Raw genomic sequence first — 18,973 nt, 5'->3', positions numbered from 1 at the left:
TAGGACACGTTAGCGCCATGTGTGCACCATAAGGTTAACTATTCAATATAACCAGCACCACTGATTAAGCATTTAGAAAAAACATACACCAGTTTTTTCCTCATCCCTCTGCAGAGCTTTAATAACTATGAGTTAGTCATTACTACAACACCAAAACTCACTTTCCTCATCATCATCCATAAGTAGAGTACTCCGTCATTAGGCATAGAAATATCTCAGGAGTTCACAATTTAATCTGATTTCAATTCAGGGTGCCACTATGCTATTATAAAACGATTCTTTATTCACCTTTTTTTCTTTTTATAGCCCACATTATGATTTTTCTTTCTTACGTAATAGCTTGCTGCATTAAAAAAAAGAAAAATGCTAAGCTTTATATTTCCATTAAGGCTAACAGCATATGTTTCACTGCTCAAATATTTTTCATATGCATGTTTTAGCGACACAAAAAAAAAAAAAAATCCAAGTAACCTGCTTCTACTCACATAATACCAAGTTGAACAAACCATGCATTTCTTTTTGACACTTTTTTTTTTTTTTTACTATAGCAGCTCATTGGTTAACCATTTTGTGACAATGGTTTCACTATAGCAACTCAGTGGTTAAGGCTCTGGGCTACTGATTAGAAGGTTAAGCTGCTACTGTTGGGCCCTTGAGTAAGGCCCTTAAACCACTCTGCTCCAGTGGGGCTGTATCATGCAAGACCCTGTGCTCTAACCCCAATATCCTAACAAGCTGGGATATGCAAAGACAGACAAAGAGATAGTCAGATATAGAATTATGTTCAAATGAATGATTAATGATATGAATATACTTAATCTGGCTAGATTTTTGCACATTTGTAATACACTTAAATCAACTAAATACACTGTAATAAAGTAATTACAGTTTGAAAGGCATTTTTAATTGCATGTATTTTCCTTACCAGCAGTTTTCATGTTAATAAAAAAAGTTTACGCATAAGCTCATGTACAAGCCTAATTATGACATTTTGTGCACCATTCAAGAGAAAGTGACACCTAAAAATCTAGGGATCGATTATTTTTCCAATCCCACTCTAAAACATAACATGGAATTCTGGCCCATTGGTGAATGCAAAGCAGAGATGAATAAAAAAGGCGGAAAAGCTTGCAGGGATTATGCTTTGGCAGGGTCGAGAGGACAACTTATAGAAATCCAACAATATAGAACCCGTAAACAGCCCTTAGTGGAGACAAAAGGATTTGAAGCTGACTTTTGTGGGTGGATAATAATTTCAGGGATAATGTGATACACGAAGAAGGGCTTATGAGACCTAGCAAATGGTGGGAGTGACATAAAACAGGCAGGACGTGGAGAGAAAGATCCTATAGTCATGCATCTAGATTTAGTGTCATAAAGTTTTCAGTTGAACTCTGTCATGCTAACAAGGCCTGTCTGAAACTTGTCAGCTCTGGAATGAGCGGAAGAAATGAGAGCTGGTTGCTGCACAAAAAGTCTTCTTAAAGTTCAAGTTCAAGGTTATGCCCGCCTCACTCCGCCCCGACCGACACACATTTCTCACACACATTTGATAGTACATGCAGGTGTGTAATTCGGTTAATCCATATTAACCTGAACGGCTAGCAGAAATGTAGCTGTAAGCAAACAAATTATGTTGTAATGCTGTTTATAGTTGGAGGTCAGGGTTAAATGAAAGCGGAATTATCTGGGGGAAAGGGGAATGAACTGCTCTTCAAAAACATCTTGTACACATACTGAACATTAAAAGACATACTCAGGGTTTCCAAAGAGATTATAAAAGAGATTATTATTTTTTTTTTTTGTAATTCACTGTTTTTATTTTGATAGAACACACAAAAATACATCACAACAGGAGAAGGAGAGAAAACCTTTTTAAACTAGTGCCCTCCCAAAACTACCCCCCGTCCCACCCCATCGCACCCCAGGACCCATGTAGATACAAAAGTAAACAATATAAGCTCAACTAAGTATATATAAAAATATACTAACAGAATTGGTAGTAATATTAACAACAGAATGGCATCTTTATACTAGATAACCAAAATCTTCGAGGTTATGGAAATCTAGTTCAAGAGATTATTTTATTACATGTACTCTTAACACCACCATATTAGTAATTATTATTGTAAGATGGTATTATCTGACTTCTGTTTGTCTCTTGAATACACAACAAGTCACAGAGTTCCATTTTCTCATAACTGGCTAGAACCTATGCTTATACAGAATTTAAACAGTTGGATAAAAGTCATCAATTTTATTTTATAGAGAGGGACATAATAGAAATTAATTAGTTAGATCATTGGACAGATCAATCAAAGTGCTGCCCAGTCCCATGTTTTGGTTGCCTGGAAGCTATGCTAAAATGTGGTTGGTAATATTATATCAAAGTGTGCTGAGCTAGTTTACTAGTTAAATGCCTTAGCACAAACTAGGGGACGCAAACAAATACGTTTCTTATCCTCTTTTAATAATGCTTGTAGCATTGAGCTTATTGCTTGCACCCTAGACAAGAAGTCAGCAGAGTAGTCATTAGAGACGTCACATTATCGACAGTCAGGTCGGTCAAATTTTACGTCAACTTGATTAACCATGATATGATCGCATATTGTGTTATATGACTTTTTTCACAAATTATTTTTTTCAGTTTTGTTAGTGCTTCTACAGAACTGCATGTTTCTGATTCTGAAAAGATTATAAAATATACTGTGCAAAAAGTCATAAAAAAATAGTCTGGATCCTTCTCTTCCCCCGGGCAAATATGAATAGCAACAAATAGCTTAGATGCAAAATCTGCATTGTACAAGAGCTCCAGCTAGAGATTTGTCCACCCCTGAATTAATGTGCTGATTTATTGTTTGGTGCAAAGTATATAAAGTACATGATATAGAGCAAAAAATAAATAAATGACAGTTCAATGCCAAAATGTGTGAAACTGGGCACTCCTAGACAGCATTCAATTAATATATAAAGACCCGTGGCAGCCGTTTGTTGCTTTTATTACGTTACACAAATAATGTAATGTCAGATTTCAGCTTTTTCACTCTGTATTGAAGTTAAAGCATATGGAAATGCAAAGGATTATCAGCATTTCACAATCACCAGGTTTAGAAGCACACTATGGTGTATAAAAGTGCACCCATTCACTTTCTCTGTCTAAAGAGCAGGCAACCAGGTGTTTTGCTGAATGAAGATATGGCTTCTGTCCACGTCTGGAAAGTGCTCCATCTCTCTGAGGGGAGAGGTCACTTTCACCCAGTCTTTCTTGATCCGGCACTCATCCCAAGACTGTGGTCCATTCCCGAGCCAAAGAAAACAGCCCTAAGCGCTCTGCACTCTAATCAACCACTTCCACCCAGTATCCCGCCCCCTCTCTGCTCCCTACAGCCTTTTGTCATATGGGTATGAAACCCTGTGTGCTGTTATACGAAAGAGGAGACATAGAACAAGGAAGCAAGAGGTAATCTAAAAGTTTAAAAGAGAGACAAGGAGCCATTAACATTAAAAGCTCCGTTTACTTCAAGTAAACATTCCGTCTAAGACAGATCATGAGCCAACAATCTACAATGAAAACCATTTATATTCTGAATGAATGCACCATCTAATCTACAGTGGCTTATTGACTGGAGAAAGCATTACAACCCCGGGCCCATCGAGCCTGCCACAGGTACTAAAACTATGTGGCCTGTAATGAAAATTAGTGTCCACGACATTACTGCTACCACTGCAGAACAGATGCTGGTGTTACAGTTAATGCACTTGCATGATAGTGTCATAATGTCCATTAGCACCTGGACAGTGACTTGTGTTGTTATCACTAATACTGGATTTGAAATTAAACCCCATTAGCACAGACTCTCAATTTTGATTTGAGCACATTTACATCTGTTTTGTAGAGCTAGGAAACCGGTAAAAAGCCAATAACATATCTTGAGCAATTGATATATTTGTTTCTCACATTTAAATAAATAAATAAATAAATAAATAAATAAATAAAGATAGATCACAAACTGACTGACGGCAGCTTATGTTATCCTTTTGAACCTAAAAAAACGAACGTTTTTTCTCAAATGTATTTTTCCCCATTTTTCCCCCAGAATTTCTCTAAACATTAAATAAACACTCCTTAAACTAAACTTATGTTTAATTTAACACGATGTGCTAAACACAGTGCAACATTTTGCTAGCAGTCCTATATAATGTGGTCTTTAATCCATGTCCTGTTGGACCCCGCTTTATACTGAAAGAATGATATTTCAGTCAACACAATTAATACAATGACCATAAATAACTGGAAATCATCCACCCTAAAGAAAACGTCCACAGTTTATGGTCTTGCAATCCATTTGTATTGTTATATTTACAAAGTGAAATGAACCGCCACTTGGATCAGTTGATCTGATTTGAGTATTCTATCTATTCCATCAATATACAAAGTATAGCTAATTTTGTAGCATATCCCGAGTCACTGGCTTGCTGTAGATAAAGTATTATCCATTAAGATGTGAGCTATTTCTTTGGATTTGTGCATAAAAACTGAGTTAAAATTATTAATAACACTCACTTCAGAATTCAGCCCACTGCTACAATTGGCATCACATCAATCACGGCAAGAAATCCTGATCTACCTTCAGCCAGACATGATCATGCTTCCAGGGTTTCACAGATGAAGTGATATTCTTTAGATCATTGGCAATTCCTTTCTACTTTGGATCATTCTAGCTGGATGAGAAACAACCGAGCAGAAAAGTGTCCAATTACTTAGGGCTTGCTTAAATAGGTGTGTAAAGGGTTTAAATGTAACAATATCACCCTTAAATTAAAGGTAAAATGAGTACATCACCTTTAAATTGAAGGGTAATTATATATATTTTTATAAGATTCACCCACCTCATGAGAAATGGTATAGTCTGAAATTACTTACAGTCTGCTCACTATGTTATGCCCTTGCATTATAAGGCTCTCAAGGAAGTGTCTGAGATGGGTGTAATTACAGACTGACATGTACTATATGCCAATTACACAAAACATTGAAGAGTTTGACTTTTACAAGGACATACGAATGACTCACAGAATAGTCAATAAACCTCTATAGTACTGTGTATCTACAGAAGAAGGTAGAATATACAGGCCGTTTATATAAAATGGCGCAGTCTGGCGAATGCTATTAACATTGGAATGAACATTACAGAAGCCATACAAAATCATCCTGAGGTCCTAAAGGTGGAACATCTCCCAGTCACACACATACAAACACAGAATCCTCCCCTAAGTCTATGCACACTAAGTGAACACAGTGAACACTTATGTACATACAAGGGGTATGGCTCGGCTAGAGCTCACTGGAGCAAGAGTTGGTGAGGACAATCACTTATTAAAAAAACACTTTACAGCACATTCGCAATAAACTGACATTGTTTTAAATGGGCCTTTTGTGTGTGTGTGTGTGTGTGTGTGTGTGTGTGGTGATCCACAATGAAGGCATGTGTTCTGTTTCACGGTTTGTTTTAGAGTGTGACTTTTCCAAATCCTCCCCTCCCAAATCTCCAGTCTGTTCAGGATGAAGAATAAACCAGGCACCATTTAATGCCTAATAAGTGTAATTAAGTCTATTTATTTTGTCGTCACAGGTTTTGGCCCGGGTTTTAAGGTCTGCAGATTGAATCTGCATTTTGGGATAGCAATACATGAACCTAAAGCGAGTAACATGATTAGAACTGGAAGGTGGGAAAGCGTGGAACAATATACAAAAAGCATGGGTTAAGATTCGCTGTGGAAAACAAATTGGTTTCTCTGCCACACAGTTAGTGCTGCCAAAATGTATTGTGCATCAGTGAGGGAAGCTTCAATTTCTGAAGAAGAAATAAATCCTTTTTTTTTCTGTTGCAGCTGTCACAAAATCGCAAAACATGTAGATGTACATGTAGCCATTTCAACACTTTCGATTCTACACAGTGGAACAAATTCTGTACGTTTAAGTTCATTAGCTACGCTTCAGACAGACGTCTATAGATTATGGCTAATTAAGTAGCTTAACGTGGCTTTTACCCACACAGACTAATTATCCATCATCCTGCTAGATTTTATGCAATTGTATTGCATGAAAATAAGTTCTCCCCTTTCACACCCCTTGAATCCTAAAGACATGTCCTGTGTCTAAGACCAGTGAAGTGCCAAAAAAACGCTAAGACAAATTAGCCATCATATAAGCATTAATGTTAGGGGGAAAAAGGCCCTTTTGAAGAGATGATTCTCAACTGGAATATCTGCAAATGTGTTCAGTACAAAATAATATTATTCATAGCACTTAAAAGCAGTAATTTCTAGCAGTCTGACTACCTCTAAATGTTATAATGAACATAAGAATATACTCATGCTTACAAGTCCATGTATTATAATGGCTTGTGATAACATCTCCGAGTATACAGAAGATGAGAATGGGAGATGAAAGACTAAAAGATTATATGATCACAATTCTAGCACACAGTGTTAGAATTAGCAACTGAGAATTGTTTCCATTTAAGGAAATATGAATTTGTACACTAAAACATTTGCAAATAAGGCAGCTATTGTTTAGCAGTGTACAGGTGACAGCCAGGATGCTAATGATAAGCATAGTATTACGCAGTGTGATTTTTTTTTAAAACGTGTTAACACAAACAAGCAAAAGGATTCTCACTGTGTTCAGATCTGTAATTAGCCCAAATTTAATGGGCGGTGAAAAAAGACACACCTTGCTTCCCAGAGCTTCCGCCTCTTCCGCCATTTCTTCAGATTCATTCTTTTTGTCTTGGTAAGTGACAACACTCTTTCTTCACGGGTTTTGCAGGTAGTTTCTGCTTAGCCTGTTTGCAAAAGCAGGTGAAATTCCTGTATGGTTCTCTAAGGTGGGTGTTAACAGTAGAAAGGCTTTAACCACCGCCTTTAGTACAACAGTACAGTGCCTACTGACATCACGGTGAACTGACAACATGTTGGCTGTTTTGGAACCGGTTCGTCTGGTCAGCCCACATTGTAACTGCCAAAAACACACAATCCAACATGAAAATGTACACATCTAGAGGTTTAGGTCTTGGATAAGCGTTTAAATCTGGTTGTCAGCCTTAAAAAAAGCCTTAATGTGCAAGAAAACAAACATGCCAACTCATCTAAGGGAGGGAGACTAATAATTAACACTTTTATAAATCAGGGCTTTTTTAGTTTGTCAAATCAGTGAATTGACTACAAATATTATAGTCATAGTTGCTTGTGAGCATTAACAAGGCTTGATATTGATCTTTTCTGTGTCAAAGTGTCAAAATGTCAGGCTTCCAACCTCTGTGCAAGTCATAGTCATCATCGAGCAAACAAGGTTTGTTTTTGTCCACACAAAGCACAATATCAATCAATGGAATATTGCTATGCTATGAAGAGTACTGACCCACAGATGAAAGGGATCGGCTGAAAATGAGTAACAATAACACCAGACACACAGAATATGTCATAAATTTGATTATGGTAGGGAAGTTGTAGCACTTCTGTTTTGAGGGAAGGGTGATGTTTTTTCACAGTGCTGTGAAGTCCAGCGGTGGAAACATACATGCTCTCATTGCTTCAGGCAGCAGACTACTGGCACCAGCAGAGAACCTTGTAGTCTGTCACGGTGTCATTCTCTTCCTCCGTCTCTCTCAGTATGCTGTTTTCTACATTCCTCCACAGCACAGTACAAAGACTCATCATGCCAGTCTGTATTTACTAGTGTCAAGTAACATAAGAGGAGGTTACATCTAACAGTGAATCAGACCCAGACCTGATAAAAGCAGGGAAATCTGACAAACGTAAAAATAAATTAATAAATAAATGTATGAACAAAACAGCAGAGCAGAAGTGGCAAATCATGGCGAATAAAAAGCTACAGCTGCACGGTCAAAGGAGCCAGAATAGGACACAAACTGGGAGCCATTCTTAAAGCCAAGTAAGTACTGCGGGGAATCCAGCTTTCCGGCAAACAAAAGTCCCATCAAGATCCAAACCCAAGACCAGAGATTTATGCCTGGGTTTTTACACTGATGTTTAAAAAGCCCCAACAAATCCAGTACACAATGTTTATTTCCTCCTGTTCGGCCCTAATCCCAGGACAGCTACTCGCCTTCGGAATAACTACAGGTCCAGTACGGACAGAACTGTCACCTTTGACCTCTCAAGCCTCAAGTCCAGGATCTGCTGAGCAGCACGGCCTACACTATGGGAGACAACAGGAAGTGTGAGAGATTAGACAGTGTGTATTTGTGAGAAAAAGAGAGAGAGAGAAAGAGAGAGAGAGATAGCGAAAGAGAGAGTTCATATTACTATTATCAGCACATCTCTGGGTCACTGAAAAGCTACTCACATTCACTGTGAGAAGATGACAACATGAAGACAACATAATTGTTGTCTGTACTTTAACTCCTCTGACTTGGCCCCGTTTTGTCAACACACATAAATGGAAGACAAAACCAGTAAAAAGCATCAACACTCAAAAAGCACTGCTGGTCAGTCAGCATTCCAGAGCGGACATGTTTCATGTGGTACATGATAAAACACCTCAGTCTCCGACCTCCCCCCCCCCCGAGACACCAAACTGTAATTAAGTCAGTGTGGTATGTGGCAAACTTCAATTCAATTCCTCGATTTCACTTTATCTTAACTCATGAGACATAACAATGCATACATCTAGGGTCTGGATTTAGTCCTGAGATTGATCTTTAGCTTAATTTTTTCAAATTCTGATAATTTAGTGAAACCAGATTTATTGTAAGAGACCAGACAAAAGACTAAGCAGGACAAGTACACAGAAAAGATAACATCGGGTCAACAGGTGCTAAATATTAACACAACTGCTTTCAAAGCCTGCAGAACTAATGAGTGGATTTCACTTGAAGTTTTTTCATGTGTTGAAAAATAAAATTTACATGCATTGCACATAGTTCATGCATTTTTTAGAAGCATATCTGCAACTGCTTGGTTTAGAGTTTTTAGCTTCTGTCAAAGAAGATGCAAGCTTTCCTCCTCTGAAATTCTAACATGAACAACAGTTACAAAATTATCTTTAGAACTACTCCGTGCCGTACCTGATGTTGTTCCCGAAACTCTTGTATGTAACAAATAAACATAATGCAGTTGTTATTGTTTGCAATAGCTTTGGCAAGACAAAAACCAAAATTCCTCTTGGTATACATGTTTATGTGATGGTAGGCATTTTTTTTAGATTATCTTGTATACCAGCTAATCTAATAGCAATGGCCACTTTCCTGATCATACAGCAATAAAAGCCTTCAAATGTTTATGCTTCCTGACTGTCCTTGCAAGAAACTGTTAATGAGCTGCTCGGTAATACAATGATATAATGACAATACTGTAATATATCATGTCACAATATAATTTTTATTATGGTCAATTATGGGGGTGGGCACGGTGGCTTAGTGGTTAGCACGTTGGCCTCACACCTCCAGGGTTGGGGGTTCGATTCCCGCCTCCACCTTGTGTGTGTGGAGTTTGCATGTTCTCCCCGTGCCTGGGGGGTTTCTTCCGGGTACTCCGGTTTCCTCCCCCGGTCCAAAGACATGCATGGTAGGTTGATTGGCATCTCTGGAAAACTGTCCGTAGTGTGTGATTGCGTGCGTGAGTGAATGAGAGTGTGTGTGTGTGTGCCCTGTGATGGGTTGGCACTCCGTCCAGGGTGTATCCTGCCTTGATGCCCGATGACGCCTGAGATAGGCACAGGCTCCCCGTGACCCGAGGTAGTTCGGATAAGCGGTAGAAAATGAGTGAGTGGTTAATTATATTACTGTTTATTATATCTCCTTTTTTTTAATAAAAATTCCAAACTTAAGTGTGTACTGTGTACTGAATCTTTTATTTTCTGTTTATTTATTCCTTTGCAGTGTAAATGTATTTTGTAGCTGTGGAATAGAAATATCACTACACTAAGTTATAAACAGGGTTTTTAATATGCAACACTACAATTTTGCTGGCTTTAATTATGTTAACAAACCTGTACATCATGATACGGGTGAAGAAATGTTTACATGTCTTGTCTCGTCTCATTTTTGTCATGTTGCTCCAATCGTTGTGTTTTTTTTATGCAGTTATTAGCAAGAAGTCATCATTACATCACTTGATGTAATCTCTTTGTTTTAAGGTATATTTCTTTTATACAAGTACACTGCTTGTGATTGCTAGAACTGTAGTAAGGCTGAAGATTACAAGATTTTAAATAGAAGATAATCCACATGTTGAACTTTTCCTTCAAACATTTTGTCTGCAACATGTTTGCATGGTACACACAAAGGGTTAAGATTGGCTAGTGATTGATTCTTGTACAAATAATAGGCCATTTCCATTTCTTCATTTTTTCTGTAGGTGAAAGAAGGAACACTTTCAAAGCTTTTCACTCATGTTAACGAATAAATGTTTAACTTGTAAATACTTAAGTAGCTATAAGTAGGTTTAATTCTGAAATCCTGCATAATAACAAAATTCATTGCCCACAGCCACCAGTATTTATACAGCTTCAATAAAACCTACTGGGTGTTTGCGGATTGTTTTCCCTTTCATAATAGCATTTTGCTGTGCCATGCTATAAAGTCGAACAGGTCACCAAACAGCTGTAAAAATAAATAAATAAATAAAAACTAAAGGACATACTGTATCCGAATAAAGTCATTGGGGCAGGTTACAGCCATGCAAGAGAGGCAACTTCAAGCCCGACTACAGAGATAACATTTTAGCAGCTAATGGAGGTGTAAACAGGAATCTATTTCCTTGTGCCCTGTTGGAAGAAACAGAATAATAAAAAAATAGAAAAATGCTTTTTGCCAGACAGAACTTGACTCTTTGCCCTACATGAAGCCAATTCATCTTCCCTTGCCACCGTGCCTCTCGGCTTTATGGCTGCCTTCCCAGATTGCCCACAACAGCAAGTACCTCATTAGCTATATGGTGCCAGGCTGACAAACCATTGCAGAGTGGATCGATGCAGCCATGCGGGGCACCCTTACACAGCCGTGCTTAGTCATCGACCAGCGGCCTGGACTGGCGCAAGATAAGAAATGTGTCAAAAATTTCCCGCTTATGTGACGGCAAACAGAAGTGACTAATGCACACAGATAGCTGTCTGTTCAGGAAACTTTCATTCAAAGAAGTCAGAAATGTATATAAACAATTGCATATAGAGATACTTCCTAGTCTTTATTTGATTAAAACTGGGCTCGAGAGGTTGTTTTTATACCATGCTGATGCAATCGCCCCACCCTTGTGGTTGAATTGGCGCAGAAAGTACTGGCAGCGTTAACGCGAACCACACTGGTCAAAAGACTGGTAAAGGATAAATAGGCCGACTCTGCATTCAAACCAGCGAGTTAGTTAGTCATGTCAACTGCTACAGTTGTCACTTGTGCAGTGTCTAGCATTTCTGTTGTGTTTATCTCAATGAGCAACAAGATTAGCTCTCTATACTGTTTTAAGCTAACTAGGTAAACACAAATTAAATAATTCACTAAACACCAGTGTAAAAAATGGATGTTTGAATACATGATACGTGCTGGGCTTCGTTCTAAGTTCATTGGAAAATTAGCAAAACAAGCTAACTACACCAACAATCCCTGCTACTTCATAAGTTTTATTTTTTGTATATTCATTAGGTCTCTCTGCACATTTAACTGGAAGCCATACAGCGCATGCATGACAAGTTTTTCCTTCCTTTTTTGCACGTCAAATGGTAAATAAAAATTAATTGCAGTTAGAACCTAATCATTAGCCAATCATTTGGATTTGCTGATCTCACTTAGAAAGAAAATCTCACTTAATAAATGTCGCTTAAAACTGCGGCTGAAACTACGGCTCTGAAAAACCAAATGGTCACCTTTCACTTCCAAGGGTGAAAGTAGGATGAGAGAAGCTTGGCAAACATTCCCAAAGCCTTTAATCTCATTTCTGTAATATTTTCTTGTCTATTCCCCCATACCCGTATAACTACCTACTATCTACCAGTGATTAAACCTGCCATCTTTAATTACGTTCCGCTCGAACATTCCCACCATATTACCTTGCACAGGCAGGTGGGAGTGACAGTCACAATTAAGTCATCAAACTGTAGAGGTAAATATGTGAATGCTGCACAGCCACTGTTCATCTACATCAAATCAAATTTATCACTGATTAGAAATAAATCGTTTACCAGACGAGATGGGAATCCAAACGACCTGCTGCTTCACCACAACTCCTGTGAAATCAAGATCACCATTTTGAGGAATAAAGAACCATTTAGTTTAGTCTTCATGGGCTGGTGTTATGTTGAAGCAAAAAGCACAGACATAAGAAATAATGTTGAGGATATCTCCCACAGAGTGCGCTAGGTCCAGCTAAGTCTCTCTCATACTACAGTCTATTGCTTGTGAATACTGGCTAACACACCGTCTCTCTCCCACCTCCCCTTACCAGGGGCATCTTTGGTGGACATCCTGCAGGAAATGGTGGTGCTGAAGGGGGGGAAACCCACCACAAACAAAATTGCAGGAGGGACTCAAGAGAACAAGAAAGAGAAGAAGGAAATATTGCATGAAGAGAAAGAAACCATTGCAAGAACACCTTTGAACAGCTTTCTATAGAGCTTAAATGTTTAACAGAATAATACAAAGACTAAGTAAATCACAGCAGTTATACCCTAAGAACAGGGCGGAAATGGGATGTGGCCATGACAACAGACTATTCATACCTTATCACATTTTTGGCGTGAGCAAAATTCCCAACACACCTGCAACGGAGCTCTATTGCATGGGGTGCAGCCAGGGCTTGGCCTGTGTCTGCGCATATCCTTTTCTCCTTCTCCTTTTTGTGTACTCTTTTCCTCACACGCTTGCACTTTCTACCCATTAAAGCCCCTCTTGTCCACAGGTGAAATGCTGAGTCACTATAAGACACACTCAGTGTCATCAAATGAATGCAAAAGGGACAGATTATTGACAAAACTCATTATCCAATCCAGTGCAGCAGCACAAATTCAGGAAATGGGAACACAGAAAGTGTCTGGTTTTACTACCCTCCAAAGCACCATCACTGCTTTCAGTTTTTTGGCTCGTTCATGTCTCTACTTCTTGGCTGACACATGTTACAAAAAACACAGCACTGCAAAGAAGGCCATAACTTCACAACGTCCAAACGTCCTCTGAGTACATCACCATGGACACCATTCTTTAAAACAACGTGGCCCTCCATTGTTGCAAAGACCGATGGCGGGTGATTTGAAACACTCCGACAATGGATAGCCGCTTTTCTTTAGAAGAGAGAGTGCTCTCTACACCTCCCCCAAAAGACCAGTGCAGATGTGATCATTTGTGGTAAATGCGTACACCAGCTCTAATCTGGTCTTTTGGGGCTGTGATACCCATTAAAGTCGTATGACCATCACCGTATTGATTCTAGTGTCCTCTGAGCTTTCTGGCTGCCTTTTCGGAGCATTATCGACTGTTAATGTTGGTTCATATTCGAATCCCCTTGTTGCAAGGCACTCCCTGGTAGTAAAGTGTTATCAAAAGATTTGAGGAATTGGTAGGTGTCAGGAGAACTCATTCAATGCAAGCAGATTTCTTAATGGAAATTCAGCTCCTCATTACAAAATGCAAGCTTTCTTCTAGTGTAATCCACTCTGGAACAAGGCAGCCATTCAGAACAGGAACCGTGTAATCTGGGGCAGACATTCTAAAGCGACTAATATTAGGTCCTCACTTTATCAAACACAAGCAGCCAATGAAAAATCAAATCTGACAAATTTTACATTAAGAAACCGTTTAGAAACATTTCTTTGAATAACTATCAAATATATATACTTAAGAGCATCTGATGTTGATGGAAGTCTATTAGGAGAAGTGTTTAACACTGGATGAAATTGAGACTAGGCAAAGACTGAGGGAGGGTGCGGTCAAGACTTGTATGGACTAGATTCACAGGCTACCACCTGCTTTCACTGAATGGAAACCGAATGACTCCCTGACCTGAATGAGGCGGCTTTGGCTCACGTGGAGGCGGAATGACACAACATAAAAAAAAGTATCATAGAAGTTTGAACTGCGTCAGTAATTATACAATATTTAGAGGTTACGGACAGCCAGAAGAACAAAAAAAATTCTAAAGCGAGCATGTAGGTAGATGATTGGTAATAAGATAACTCAGATAAACAGGCAGACATTTGATCAGGTAATTCAAAATGGTAATAATGGTGTACAGGATTATTCACAGATCATGAAGTTGATGGCTACAACTGAGCAGCTTCTGCCTTTCCAAATGACATTATTTATATTAAAATAAAAAGAAGATCTGTAATCCAGCAAATGGTTTAATTAATACTCAAGTCAATCCCTATAGCCTTAATATTTGATTAGCTCTGAAAAAGTCCCTTGCAGCACTAACACTAGTTGTAAACACTCAAATTTGAGTTGTAACTGAAGTGCGCACAACAGAAATACATGTAAGCAAGATACAGATAAAGCTAAGGAATGAGAGATTAAACTCTCATAAGCCCTGATTCATTTTATCACACCGTTTCATCAGGCCACTCAGAGAGAAAAGCTGATCCTAGAACACTGATTGCAATTGTAGATGAAGTAATGCTAAAAAAAAAAAAAACACTCACATTCCCAGTTGAAACCTATTTATCACTACAGCTGGGAGGAAAATCATTTCTGAAAATGAACACGGTGTACAAACTATCTGCAGTCCTGGAAGGTCGTTCACAATAAAACAGGAACATGCTGTTAATATTCCACCTTCGTGGCTCAAAGTTGTGTGTTTGCAGTAACATGGAGAGCCAAGCAAAGAGATAAAAGATATGACAGAAATATTTCAGTGGAAAACAAGCATAAAGTTTAACTGAGACATTTAGACTAACCATTTCAGACATATGTTGTTTTTTTTCCTATTTTACACAACCTGCCAAAAGCATGGGTGTGGTCAAGTAATGCAGATCTACACCTTGTAGAACCAACTCAGCACATAATATTGAAGAAAAAAAAAATCAATAATATTCCAGGATCAAATACACACATGATTTTTTTTCTAATCATTTACTGTTAACAGCAAATCTGTAAATATCCAGACTGAATTGAGGTTGCACTTATGATCAATCATAAATGTAAAAAAATACTCAACCTCCTCCTGTATTTTTAGGGGTAAATATTTGGTTTTGTATGTGCATGTGATTAAACTGACAGAATGAAAATATGAAAAACAATATACTTGCTTTATCCATCTTACTACTCATATTTAAGTACATGCTGAATAATGCCCAATCATCAATTTGGTGCAAGTTGAATTTACTAGTGAATGTTTTCTCCCTCTCCACACTGATATTACACCTATTCCTAACACCTTATGCTGTATTTTCATACAATTACATAAGTATTACAACAGTTTCTTGTTTTAATGAATGCTTGGCCAGATGGGGGAATATGGTTAAGCAGACTCACTACACACTTGCACACATTAATCTTATGAAAAATAACAGATGAAGAGTAACTAATTAACAGTATCTGCATAAAAAAGGAACTTAACATTAACTGCTTTTTGAGGATTAAAAAAAATAAATAAATAAAAAGACCGACTGGGCAGACATTCCATTCTGCCTTATCAGTCATTCCTGATTTGATAAACTTTTGACAGAATGACCTTAGCCGAGGAACATGGACTCATTTCTGCTCCGTTAATTCTAGTCAACAAATTCCTCAGTCTTTGACATGCAAAACTCCTCTCTGTGTTCCCTCAGAGCTGCAGGGCTGCCAGTAAACCATATTTAGATACTGTGCAGGCCAAAGAGTCTTTAAAATGACATGAATGCTTACAAGAACATGACACTTGGTCATCCTGTAAAGACTTTTGGACCAAATACAAGTTAATAAGCAACATCCAATGTCTAAGGCCATGCTACTGTCACTAACTTGAGCAAACACACACACACACACGTGCATGAAACATAATGCAGAACACGCCGTGATTGAAAATGTTTAGGACAAGAGATGTGGCACTTTCCAAGCGACAGACAGTGACCTTACTAATTGAAAGTAGGATATTATAATTTGCGGCATCTATAGAAAAGAATTCTTAGACCTTTCGACTCCCCTAGTGTAAAAAGCTGTAGTTTTTTTTACACTAGGGGTTATTTTTTTGTTTACTGATTTCACCCAGTAAGTCAGTCAAACCTTGCAGATGTGTATATAGAAAAATAGGGAACTTTATTAGCAGAAAAAAATAGTTTGTCTATGGGATTGACAGCTTAGATCGTCCCAACGCAATGAAATTCTGATAATCATACAAGTAATATATATATTAATATTATATATAGGTTAAGTGCTTTAAACAGTACTGGAAATGAACCAACAATGTTCGTGAAGAACGAAGGCTAAAACTGCTTTGCTTTATATATACACACTGATTTATCAACGTACGTATACACATGTCTATTTTGAGCTCTGGATAATCTAACTATATCAGAATGGACTCCATTAGAAATAACAATGGCACTGCAATGGGCTCTCCCCTTCTCCCATTTGTACACATGACAGCCATGACTGAAAGTAACAGTAACTCAAAAGATCAGATCAAACAAAGAAACAGCACATAGAAAGGAAGTAAAACGGTCATAAATGTCTTTAAAGTGCCTTGCAAATTGTCCAGGAGAAGGAATTGCTGATCCCAATCCCATAACACACTTCTAACATTGTCTCTCCTGCGCACTACAGCTACATTCACTTTCCTACTAATCCACTTCTCTTCATATCAACCTGGGCTTAAAATGAATTGTGATGGTGAAACTGGTCCAATAGAGTTTAGAGTTTTGTTTATTTGTTCCATTGAAAAAAATAAATAAATTAAAATAAACAAGATTAAGAAAAGGACCGGTACATACCACAGCATTGTCTGTCTGTCTGTCTGTCTGTCTTCTCCACTCCTTTTTCTCTCGTTTTAGATTCAGAAACACTAGAATTAACACTTCTCATGTAGTCACGTTCATTTAATTCTCTTCCTTTTTTTTTTGGAGTCTCAACAATACTCTTCCCACAATTATGAATCCATGGAACAAAGTTTTCTGCGCGTTTTTTTTTTTGTTGTTTTGCGCCCGTGTTGCTGTTATTGTTAGTGAAACAGAAAACAGGCGAATCAAACAGTGAAGAAAAACAAGCCGGAATGTCCGGATCTCTCCCTGTGTTTCTGCTGGGAAAGGAGGGGGGCGTAGAGAGAGAGAGAGAGAGAGAGAGAGAGAGACTGGTATCGGGTTGTGCGTGTGCTCCCTGCGTCCAGCACGCTCTTTTCACCACTTCTTCTTATTTCCTTTGTTGTGCCCAAAAAAACATCCCGACTTCTTTTTCCGTGTCCGTGTTTTTAAGCGTCTCGGCAGGACGGTGTAATAAAACTCTACAGCAACAAAGCGCAGATTTCTATTTGCGGAAAACACATCGGAGCTGACGCAACGCGCAAGGCGATCATTTCTGGAGAGTGTGTGCGCCTGAACGTGTGTGTGCGTAAGTGCGGGGTTTTTCAGCTTCCCAATAATGGCGGATCCTCTCCCGTTCCCAGCCTCTCCTCCCTTCAACCACTCCGACACACACACACACACACACACACACAATAGGCAACGACAGCGCAGCCTCGGTGTGTGGCACAGCAACACACAAATGCACAAAGTCCATTAAATGCTGCATATTTTCAAAAAGCCTAAGAAATGGACCACCTAAAGAACCTATTTTAATTTTAACAGCAGCAACAGCGATAATAATAATAATAATAAGAATAATAATAAGAAGAAGAATAGTTATATTAATAATAAAAATAGTTATAGTAATAATAATAATAAAAATGTTAATAATAATAACAATAATAATTGTAGTATTGATGTTAAATGTGTATGCTTTTCCTTTTTTTTTTACTATAATTCTTTTTTTTATATTTTTATCCATGTACATTTTCTTTGACATTACTTCCTTGATTTTAAGTACTTATACAATGCCTTAGGAGACACCCATTCTGCCTTTATTATGGCACTTAAATCCTGTTTTAATCAATTGTAAAAAAAAAAAAAAAAAAAAAAACAAGGGCCAGAATTATTGTCCCCAAAGGCTCTGTTGGTTATGAAAATGAAGTTTCTGAATTCAGATGTGTTTTACAGCCAAGGACATTAATCATTCTGGAGAGCACTGGAGAGAGAGGTGCTGTGGGTCTTCAAGCTGTCATAGGATTCTTGCTGAGTAATAATTCATTTTACCCCAGTGGCTATTAGTGATCATATAGAATTACACCATAAACCCACATTATACAATGACACAACAGCAATAATAAACAAACAAACAAAAATGCTATTTCACAGATTAATATATTAGGACAAAATCATTGTTATTGTGTTGCCCATTTTATTTAAAACCTTTTTCATCCTGCTTGTGTGTGTGCAGAAATTATTGGTTTGATTTATTTGTTCACTCTACAGTTGTTAGAAATCAACATTTCTTTTTTTATTTGAACTATTTTCCGCTTCCACCGGGTCTGTTTTTGTGTTCAACGTTGGGTTAGGCATAAATAAAATTCTAGAATGAAGAACAGAGGTACAATTATGCTAATCAAACTGACCACACAATGACCTTCAGGAAAACTGTTATTAATTAAGTGGCACAAAGATCCTATTGCAACACAATTAAGGTCCATTAAACGGTTGGGCCTGTAGACACTCAGATGTGAGTACTGTGAGCTGAGCACCAAAAACATTACAAAAAGATTTCTGACAGTAATTGTCTTCTAAAACAGCCAAACAGTTCCACACACACACACACACACACACACACACACACACACACACACACACACACCAACATCAGTAAAAAACAACAAATGAAGAAAAAGCTCATCGCTCCTGTATAATATTTCAGTGTTGAGGGCAGCTGCATTCCTCCTGCACTCAGTTGTGCAATCAGAAACT

At 38.1% G+C, this 18,973-nt stretch overlaps 1 protein-coding gene across 2 annotated transcripts in view; it reads right to left on the bottom strand.

Moving 5' to 3' along the window:
- Positions 1-17,602, bottom strand: part of arhgap35a (Rho GTPase activating protein 35a) — a 66,535-nt gene extending 48,933 nt beyond the window's left edge. For both annotated transcript variants that reach the window (XM_060887604.1, XM_060887605.1), the window contains exon 1: positions 16,916-17,602. The gene's annotated coding sequence lies outside the window, so the exon portion shown is untranslated. The remainder of the gene's footprint in view (positions 1-16,915) is intronic.
- Between the last annotated feature and the right edge of the window lie 1,371 nt (positions 17,603-18,973).

This window comes from Tachysurus vachellii, chromosome 15, assembly GCF_030014155.1.
Source record: "Tachysurus vachellii isolate PV-2020 chromosome 15, HZAU_Pvac_v1, whole genome shotgun sequence".
Taxonomy (NCBI): Eukaryota; Metazoa; Chordata; class Actinopteri; order Siluriformes; family Bagridae; genus Tachysurus; species Tachysurus vachellii.
Note: the sequence above shows the minus strand (reverse complement) of the source record. Positions and strands in the feature narration are given on the sequence as shown.